Below are 8,322 nucleotides of genomic sequence, written 5' to 3' on the forward strand. Positions count from 1 at the left end.
CTGTGCACAATACATTGTGGGGTTTCAGAAAACCCTACAGTGTGGAATTTTTAAAAAGCTTACACTAAAAATCATTTGCCTTCGAAACAACCACCCAATGCCAGGCAAGTCAAAATCAAGAGAAGTAAGCAGAAAACTTAGAACTAGAAGAGAATTGCCATGTGCTAGGGAACAGACTTCCTTGGAACTTTCTTTTGAACTTTCCATCCCTTATATTCAATGTTTTAAAAATAATTATTACGCCTCAAGGGCCAAAATCTGCCCATAGAACAAGGATGCACACAACTATTTTAAAGAAGCCTTACTGAGGGCACAGGAACAAATCATCCTGATGTGCAGAAAGAATAGCAAATATGGCAGGTGACCAGCTTGGCTTAACAGAAATCTTTGGTGAGCTTAAACACAAAAAGGAAGCTTACAAGAAGTGAAAACTTGGACAGATGACTAGGGAGGAGTATAAAAATATTGCTTGAGCATGCAGCGGTGTAATCAGGAAGGCCAAAGCACAATTGGAGTTGCAGCTAGCAAGGGATGTGAAGAGTAACCAGAAGAGTTTCTACAGGTATGTTAGCAGTAAGAAGAAAGTCAGGGGAAGTGTGGGACCCTTAATGAATGGGGAAGGCAACCTAGTAATAGAGGATGCGGAAAAAGCTAATGTACTCAATGCTTTTTTTCCCTCTGTCTTCACAGTCAAGGTCAGGTCCCAGACTGCTGCATTGGGCAGCACAGTATGGGGAAGAGACGAGCAGCCCTGAGTGGTGAAAGAACAGGTTAAGGACTATTTAGAAAAGCTGGATGAGCACAAGTCCATGAGGCCAGATGCACTGCATCCAGGAGTGCTGACGGAGTTGGCTGATGTGATTGCAGAGCCATTGGCCATTATCTTTGAAAATTCGTGGCAATTGGGGGAGGTCCCGGATGACTGAAAAAGGCAAATATAGTGCCCGTCTTTAAAAAAGGGAAGGAGGATCTGGGGAACTACAGTCCCTCGAAATATCATGGAGCAGGTTCTCAAGGAATCCATTTTGAAGCACTTGGAGGAGAGGACGGTGATCAGGAGCAGTCAACATGGATTCCCAAGGGCAAGTCATGCCTGAACAACCTGATTGCCTTCTATGATGAGATAACTGGCTCTGTGGAAATGGGGAAGCAGTGGCTGTGATATACCTTGACTTTAGCAAAGCTTTTGATACAGTCCCCCACGGTATTCTTGCCAGCAAGTTAAAGAAATATGGATTGGATGAATGGACTATAAGGTGGATAGAAAGCTGGCTACATCGCTGGGCTCAGTGGGTAGTGATCAACGGCTCGATGTCCAGCCGGTATCAAGCGGAGTGCCCCAGGGGTTGGTCTTGGGGCCGGTTTTGTTCAACATCTTCATTAATGATCTGGATGATGGGATGGATTGCACCCTCAGCAAGTTCGCAGATGACACTAAGCTGGGGGAAGAGGTAGATATGCTGGAGGGTAGGGATAGGGTCCAGAGTGACCTGGACAAATTGGAGGATTGGGCCGAAAGAAATCTAATGAGGTTCAACAAGGATGGAAGAATCCCATGCACTGCTACAGGCTGGGGACCGATTGGCTAAGCAGCAGAAAAGGAGCTGGGGATTACTGTGGATGAGAAGCTGGATATGAGTCAACAGTGTGAACTTGTTGCCAAGAAAGCTAATGGCATATTGGGCTGCATTAGTAGGAGCATTGCCAGCAGATTGAGGGAAGTGATTATTCCCCTCTATTCGGCACTGGTGAGGCCACAGCTGGAGTACTGCGTCCGGTTATTGGCCCCCCCATTACAGAAAGAATGTGGGCAAATTGAAGAGAGTCCAGCAGAGGGCAATGGAAATTATTAGGGGGCTGGGGCAAATGACTTACGAGGAGAGGCTGAGGGAACTGGGTTTATTTAGTCTGCAGAAGAGAAGAGTGAGGGAAGATTTGATAGCAGCCTTCAACTGAGGAGGGGTTTCAAAGAGGATGGAGCTAGGCTGTTCTCAGTGGTGGCAGATGACAGAACAAGAAGCAATGGCCTCAAGTTGCAGTGTGGGAGGTCTATGTTGGATATTAGGAAACACTATTTCACTAGGAGGGTGGTGAAGCACTGGAATGGGTTCCCTAGGGAGGTGGTGGAATCTCCATCCATAGATTTCAGAGTAACAGCCGTGTTAGTCTGTATTCGCAAAAAGAAAAGGAGTACTTGGCCAGAAGAGTACCAGAAGTCACCTACTACAGGACAGGCCTAACAAAGAAAATAACAGAACGCCACTAGCCGTCACCTTCAGCCCCCAACTAAAACCTCTCCAACGCATTATCAAGGATCTACAACCTATCCTGAAGGATGACCCAACACTCTCACAAATCTTGGGAGACAGGCCAGTCCTTGCCTACAGACAGCCCCCCAACCTGAAGCAAATACTCACCAGCAACTACATACCACACAACAGAACCACTAACCCAGGAACCTATCCTTGCGACAAAGCCCGTTGTCAATTGTGCCCACATATCTGTAAGCAGTGTCAGGATGAGCTCCACCCTGACATCTGGTGGTGAGGTGTGGCAAGTTGTGGAAAAGAACTTCAGGGGCTGATCTCATTTGCATAGGCACACCCACCCCGCCTAGAATGAGGCCATAGCTGCCCAGATGGTCACTTTGGCTGCTGTGGGATCCCCAGTGTCTCTGTTATTGGGGCAGGAAGAATAAATTGTTATTACCCTGATTATGGGAACTGTGCTTGGAACTGTACTTGGCCTTTTGTTATGATGGAGGGACTCACCATCAACTAAGTAGCACTCGCTAGGCAAGGGTCATGGTTTTAAAACTCTGTGACTGGAGAGAGGCTGGGGACAAGTATTAATACTTGGTGGTATGGGCCCCTTGGTGAGGGCCTTACGTGCTAATTGTACTTCTTCCTCTCTCCACTGTGGAATATCAGAGCTAATTTTGATTCCATTAGGAGTCTAGTTACAGGTTGCTGAGCTCACTTTGGGCTAATGGTGCACCGGCACTGAGGCTCCCCTACTACAAGCTGAATTCACCTAAGAGCTGAAATCACTGAGTGTTGTGTTAAGTAGTGGGGGAGCCTGAAGATATATTGTGGAAACAGTTTGCGGGACGGCTGGAGTGCCTTGTGGACAGGCTGGTGGACCAGTGCATAGGACGGCGGGAGCTGCTGGTGGGACACGGAGCAGTTTGTGGACCGGCTGGTGGAGCAGTTCATGGGACAGCGGGAGCTGCTTGTGGGCTGCGGAGCGGAGCTGAGCGAAGGAGTTCGTGGGGCGGCTGGCGGAGCGGAGTGGAGTGGAGGCTTATGGAGCTGTGGGGCGGTCAGCTTCAGATCATGTAAGGCGCCTCTTACCCCCGTCTCATCTACACCCAGGTTGGGAGGTAAAGCTCCACAGATAAACTTTCGAACTCTGGGGCTGCCCTGACCAGGGACAGAGACTTTTGGGTCATTGGACTTTTGGGACTTTGGGTGATTTGAGGTTGCCGGACTCAAGAACCAAAGGGAAAGGGGCATGCCCCAATTTGCTTGGGGTGGATTTTTTGCTCATGGGTTGTGTTATGAATCCTGTTGGTGGTGTTTCCCCAACATAATGCCACGTTGTTTCTCTCTGTTATTAAAAGGCTTTTTGTTACACTCAGACTACGTGCTTGTGAGAGGGGAAGTATTGCCTCTTGGAGGCGCCCAGCGGGGGTGGTATATATTTATCCCAGGTCACTGGGTGGGGGCTCAAGCCGGTTTGCATTGTGTTATTGGAATGGATCCCCGAGATATTGAACCCGGCCCTTGTTGCTGCCAACTCTGACGGGCAGAAGGGTTACATATCTATTCAGGGGACACCATCACAGGGCCTAATAACATCAGCCACACTGTCAGAGGCTCGTTCACCTGCACATCTACTAATGTGATATATGCCATCATGTGCCAGCAATGCCCCTCTGTCATGTACATTGGTCAAACTGGACAGTCTCTACGTAAAAGAATAAATGGACACAAATCAGATGTCAAGAATTATAACATTCATAAACCAGTCGGAGAACACTTCAATCTCTCTGGTCACGCGATTACAGACATGACAGTTGCAATATTACAACAGAAAAATGCCCCCCCCCCCGTTCCTCAGACATTCTTGTTAAACCCTGGAAATGGCCCACCTTGATTATCATACGCATTGTAAGGAGAGTGATCACTTTAGATAAGCTATTACCAGCAAGAGAGTGGGGTGGGGGGAGAGAAAACCTTTTGAAGTGATAAACACCTATTTTTTCATGGTCTGTGTGTATAAAACATCCTCACTGCATTTTCCACTTTATGCATCCGATGAAGTGAGCTATAGCTCACGAACGCTTATGCTCAAATAAATTGGTTAGTCTCTAAGGTGCCACAAGTACTCCTTTTCTTTTTCCATCCATAGAGATTTTTAAGGTCAGGCTTGACAAAGCCCTGGCTGGGATGATTTAGTTGGGGTTGGTCCTGCTTTGAGCAAGGAACTAGATGGACTAGATGACCTCCTGAGATCTCTTCCAACCATAATCTTCAATGATTCTATGAACTGCTACTCAGTGTATAACTTGGACTTTAGTCAATTATTTTAAACAACATATATTGTGGCTCTGCACACACACAATGTATTTGTTTAGCACAGGGGTGGCAAACTTCAGCTCACCGGACGGATCCGGCCTGTCAGGGCTTTGGATCCAGCCTGCGGGATTGCCACCCCTCTGGCGCTGCAGGACCTGCACCGCTCCCGGAAGCAGCCGGCACCACGTCCCTGCGGCCCCTGGGGGCAGAGGGCTCCATGCGCTGCCCTTGCCTGCAGGCACCGCCCCCAGCAGCTCCCATTGGCCAGGAATGGGGAACCGCAGCCAATGGGAGCTTCAGGGGAGGTACCCACAGGTGAGGGCAGCACGTGGAGCCTTCTGTCCCCCTTCCCCCAGGGGCCACAGGGACATGGTGCCAGCCGCTTCCAGGAGCAGCGCGGCGTGGGGCCAGGGCAAGCAGGGAGCCTGCCTTAGCCCTGCTGCGCACCACTGCCATCCCAGAGCCGCTCCAGGTAAGCAGTGCCGGGCCAGAGCCCGCACCCCAAATGCCTCCTGCACCCGAACCCCCTGCTGCACCCTGCACCTCAATCTCCTTCCCTGAGCCCCCTATCACACCCCTCCTGCATCCTAACCCCCTGCTGCATCCCTCCTACACCTCAGCCCCCTGGTACACCAGCCTCCTGGGACCCAACCCCTTGCCCTGAGCCCCTTCCTGCACACTGCATCCCCGCCATCACACCGCACTCCCTCCCGCACCCCAACTCCCTGCCCTAGCCCTACATTCATGGCCCTGCATGCAATTTCCCCACCAAAAAGTTTGCCCACCCCTAGTTTAGCAGATCCCGCCCAAGCCGTTGTTTAATCAAACTTTCAGTTGTTGAGAGCCCAGACCCTAAATGATCATTTTCATTTAAGCTTTTAATTTCAAAGACAATTTAAGGTTTCCAGTGAGAAAACGTTCTTTACATATATTTCCAGTCTTCTCTACCAGTTAATTAAGGCTGCTTGTCTCCACTGTCCCAGTCTTGAAAACCCAGCCTGAGCCACAGTGCCCACACAGCTATTGTTAGTGAGCTAGCTCGAGCCCCTGCTAGCTTGAATCTGTCTACCTGGATCTGGAGGCTCGAACCCAGCTGCAGTGTAGAAATAGCCATCAATAGTCGTGGCTGTTCTGCTCCTATTTGGGCACCTCAAAAGAAGTGTTCAGCAGGCTGGATGAAAACAATAAGCTGTCATGGACCAAGCACATTTGAAAATCTGGATTAGGGTAAAACACATTGTAGCAAGACAGCTAGAAAGAATAAGTGGTTTAGTTGTAAGCATTTCAGTGAATGGATGCAACAAGCAGTTGTAAGTATAGTTTAAAACTAGCTTTAGTATTGAAAGACGGGGCCAGATTCAATGGAGCTGCATACACCATCTCAGGATCTGGCCCACAAGGCTTAATTAGTGTTTTCAGAAGTGACCTTCCATATCTATCATGAGACCTATACGGGACTTCGAAACTTAGCCACGCTGCTTTGACACTATTTTTTTTCTTTTTTGGCTATTGGCAGTTCCTGTAAGATTTCAGCTCCACAATGGCTCCATTTCTCAACTGCTGCACCCAGCAGTGGTCTGGCTAGTGAAATGTGTCCCTGAACCACAACTGCTTCTTTGGCTTATTCCACTTACAGGCAAAGCTGATTTTTCCCTCTTCTTCTCCCATAAGCATGATAAAAAAAGGCTATTGCCTCTGTTTTGCTCTAGATGGAAACCAAGAAAGAGATTGAGTTGCCTGTATGGGTTGTTTTTCAGATCTGAAAGCTCCTAATTAGTCGCCCTGCAAACATGCCTTAAAATACCATGGTAGCAAATACACTGTGCCCAGAGATAACGCTTAGAAGTGTAGGACTTTTTGGTTTCCAGGATAAACACTTCCTGTTCCTTTTGATCACTTACATTCAATTTCTGTGCCAAACATTTAAAAGCAGTTTGTTTCTCTTTTACGTTTATCTGCTCAAGCTATTGATTAGAGGGACCGGTCCGATCCCTTGAACAAATCTGGCTGGCTTATCTGTGTTTGGTTGCTCAGAAAAAGACCCAAACTATGATAACCAGCCTTCATATTGTAACACGTATACACCATTGAATGTTAATAGAAAATCTTGTTTGTTTTATTCTATTGAATCAAATAAAATGGACTTTGTAACTAATGGGTATAGATGAAACAAACCTGCTTGCACAATCAGGAGATGCGGTTCCCATTGTGTCTAGTGAAGTAACATGTTACAACAAGACTCCAGGTACTGCCATTCTCTGAATCTATTCTCTCTCCATTGAGAGACAAGGTGGGCAAGGTAATATCTTTTATTGGATCAACTTCTCTTGGTGGAAGAGACAAGCTTTCGAGCTTACACAGAGCTCTTCATCAGTTCTGGGAAATGGGCTCAGAATGTCACAGCTAAATACAAGGTGGAACAGATTGTTAAGCATAAGGAGTTAACATGTGTTGCAAGAGACCATTCAAGGTGACGTGAGCAGTTAATGCCTCTGCAGTCACAGGACAAAGGAGGATTAGTGGGTTACAGAGTGTTGTAATGAACCATAAATCTGGTGTCTTTACTGAGCTGATTATTTTTAGTGTCCAGTCAAGTTATAAATTCAAGTTCCTTGGCTCATCTTTTGAAGGTGTCATGCAGGTTTCCTTTGGGGAATGAGGATTAAAAAGTCAGATATGGAGTGATCGCTTTGTAATATGTGGTTAATATGGTGTTTTTGTCTTTCATCATTTTTCTGTGTGAGTTCCTTCGAGAGCATAGTGATTTTCTGGTTTCACCCACACAGTTGTTCTTGGGGCATTTAGTGCACTGGATGAGGTACACCACATGCCTTTTGAAACCTTGAATGGTCTCTTGCAACATGTGTTAACTCTTTATGCTTTACAATCTGTTCCACCTTGTAGTTAGCGTGGCACTCTAAGTACCATCCCTAGACCTGAAGAAGAGCTCTGTATAGTTCAGAACTGTGTCTCTTTCACCAACAGAATTGGGTCCAATAAAAGATATTCCCTCACCCACCTTGTCTCTCCCATATCCTGGGACCAACACAGCTACAACAAAACTGCAAACTCTCTCTATTGAGGTGAAGTAGCTGAAATTGGACACAGTAATCTATTCAAGATTAGGCACTAGGTCTAGTGTAATTTAATTCTTTGGATTATTTATTCCATTTTACCATTCATCCTCTGGCTCAACTCCTCCAAGATATTTAAAAATCCAGCTGGAATTTCACCTTTATTTTTCCTAACCAAAATGTGATATCTGCACACTTCAGCAACTTGCTCTCCACCTTCATCCTCACCCCAAGTCATTAATATATTTAAGATCATTGGATGTAGTGGAGTGTAAGAATAAATACACGGCAAAAATATAGGAGACATCACACCTGTCAATTACTACATTTCACCCAGTCAGTGATGCTGGCAAGGTAAAGAGCTGGAGGAGGTTGAGGACACCACTGCTGGGTATCTGAAAGAGAAGAGAGCAGTAGAAGGGAATGGAGGATGGTTGAAAAATGAGAGAGGTCAGCTGTGAAGATCTCGGATGCAGAACTTTGATTCACTCCTTGTGGTAGTGACCCCTGTATTTTCTGTTTGTTTTGTGTCACCAAAAAGGCTAGTAGCAATTGGACATCTAACATAGTGAAAGCCAGCTTAACTTCAGTACCCAGAAAGATAATGGAGCAAATAATTAAGAAATCAGTTTGTACACACGTAGAAGAAGATAATAAGGTGATAACTA

This window comes from Lepidochelys olivacea, assembly GCF_965140295.1.
Source record: "Lepidochelys olivacea isolate rLepOli2 genome assembly, chromosome: 11".
Lineage (NCBI taxonomy): Eukaryota > Metazoa > Chordata > Testudines > Cheloniidae > Lepidochelys > Lepidochelys olivacea.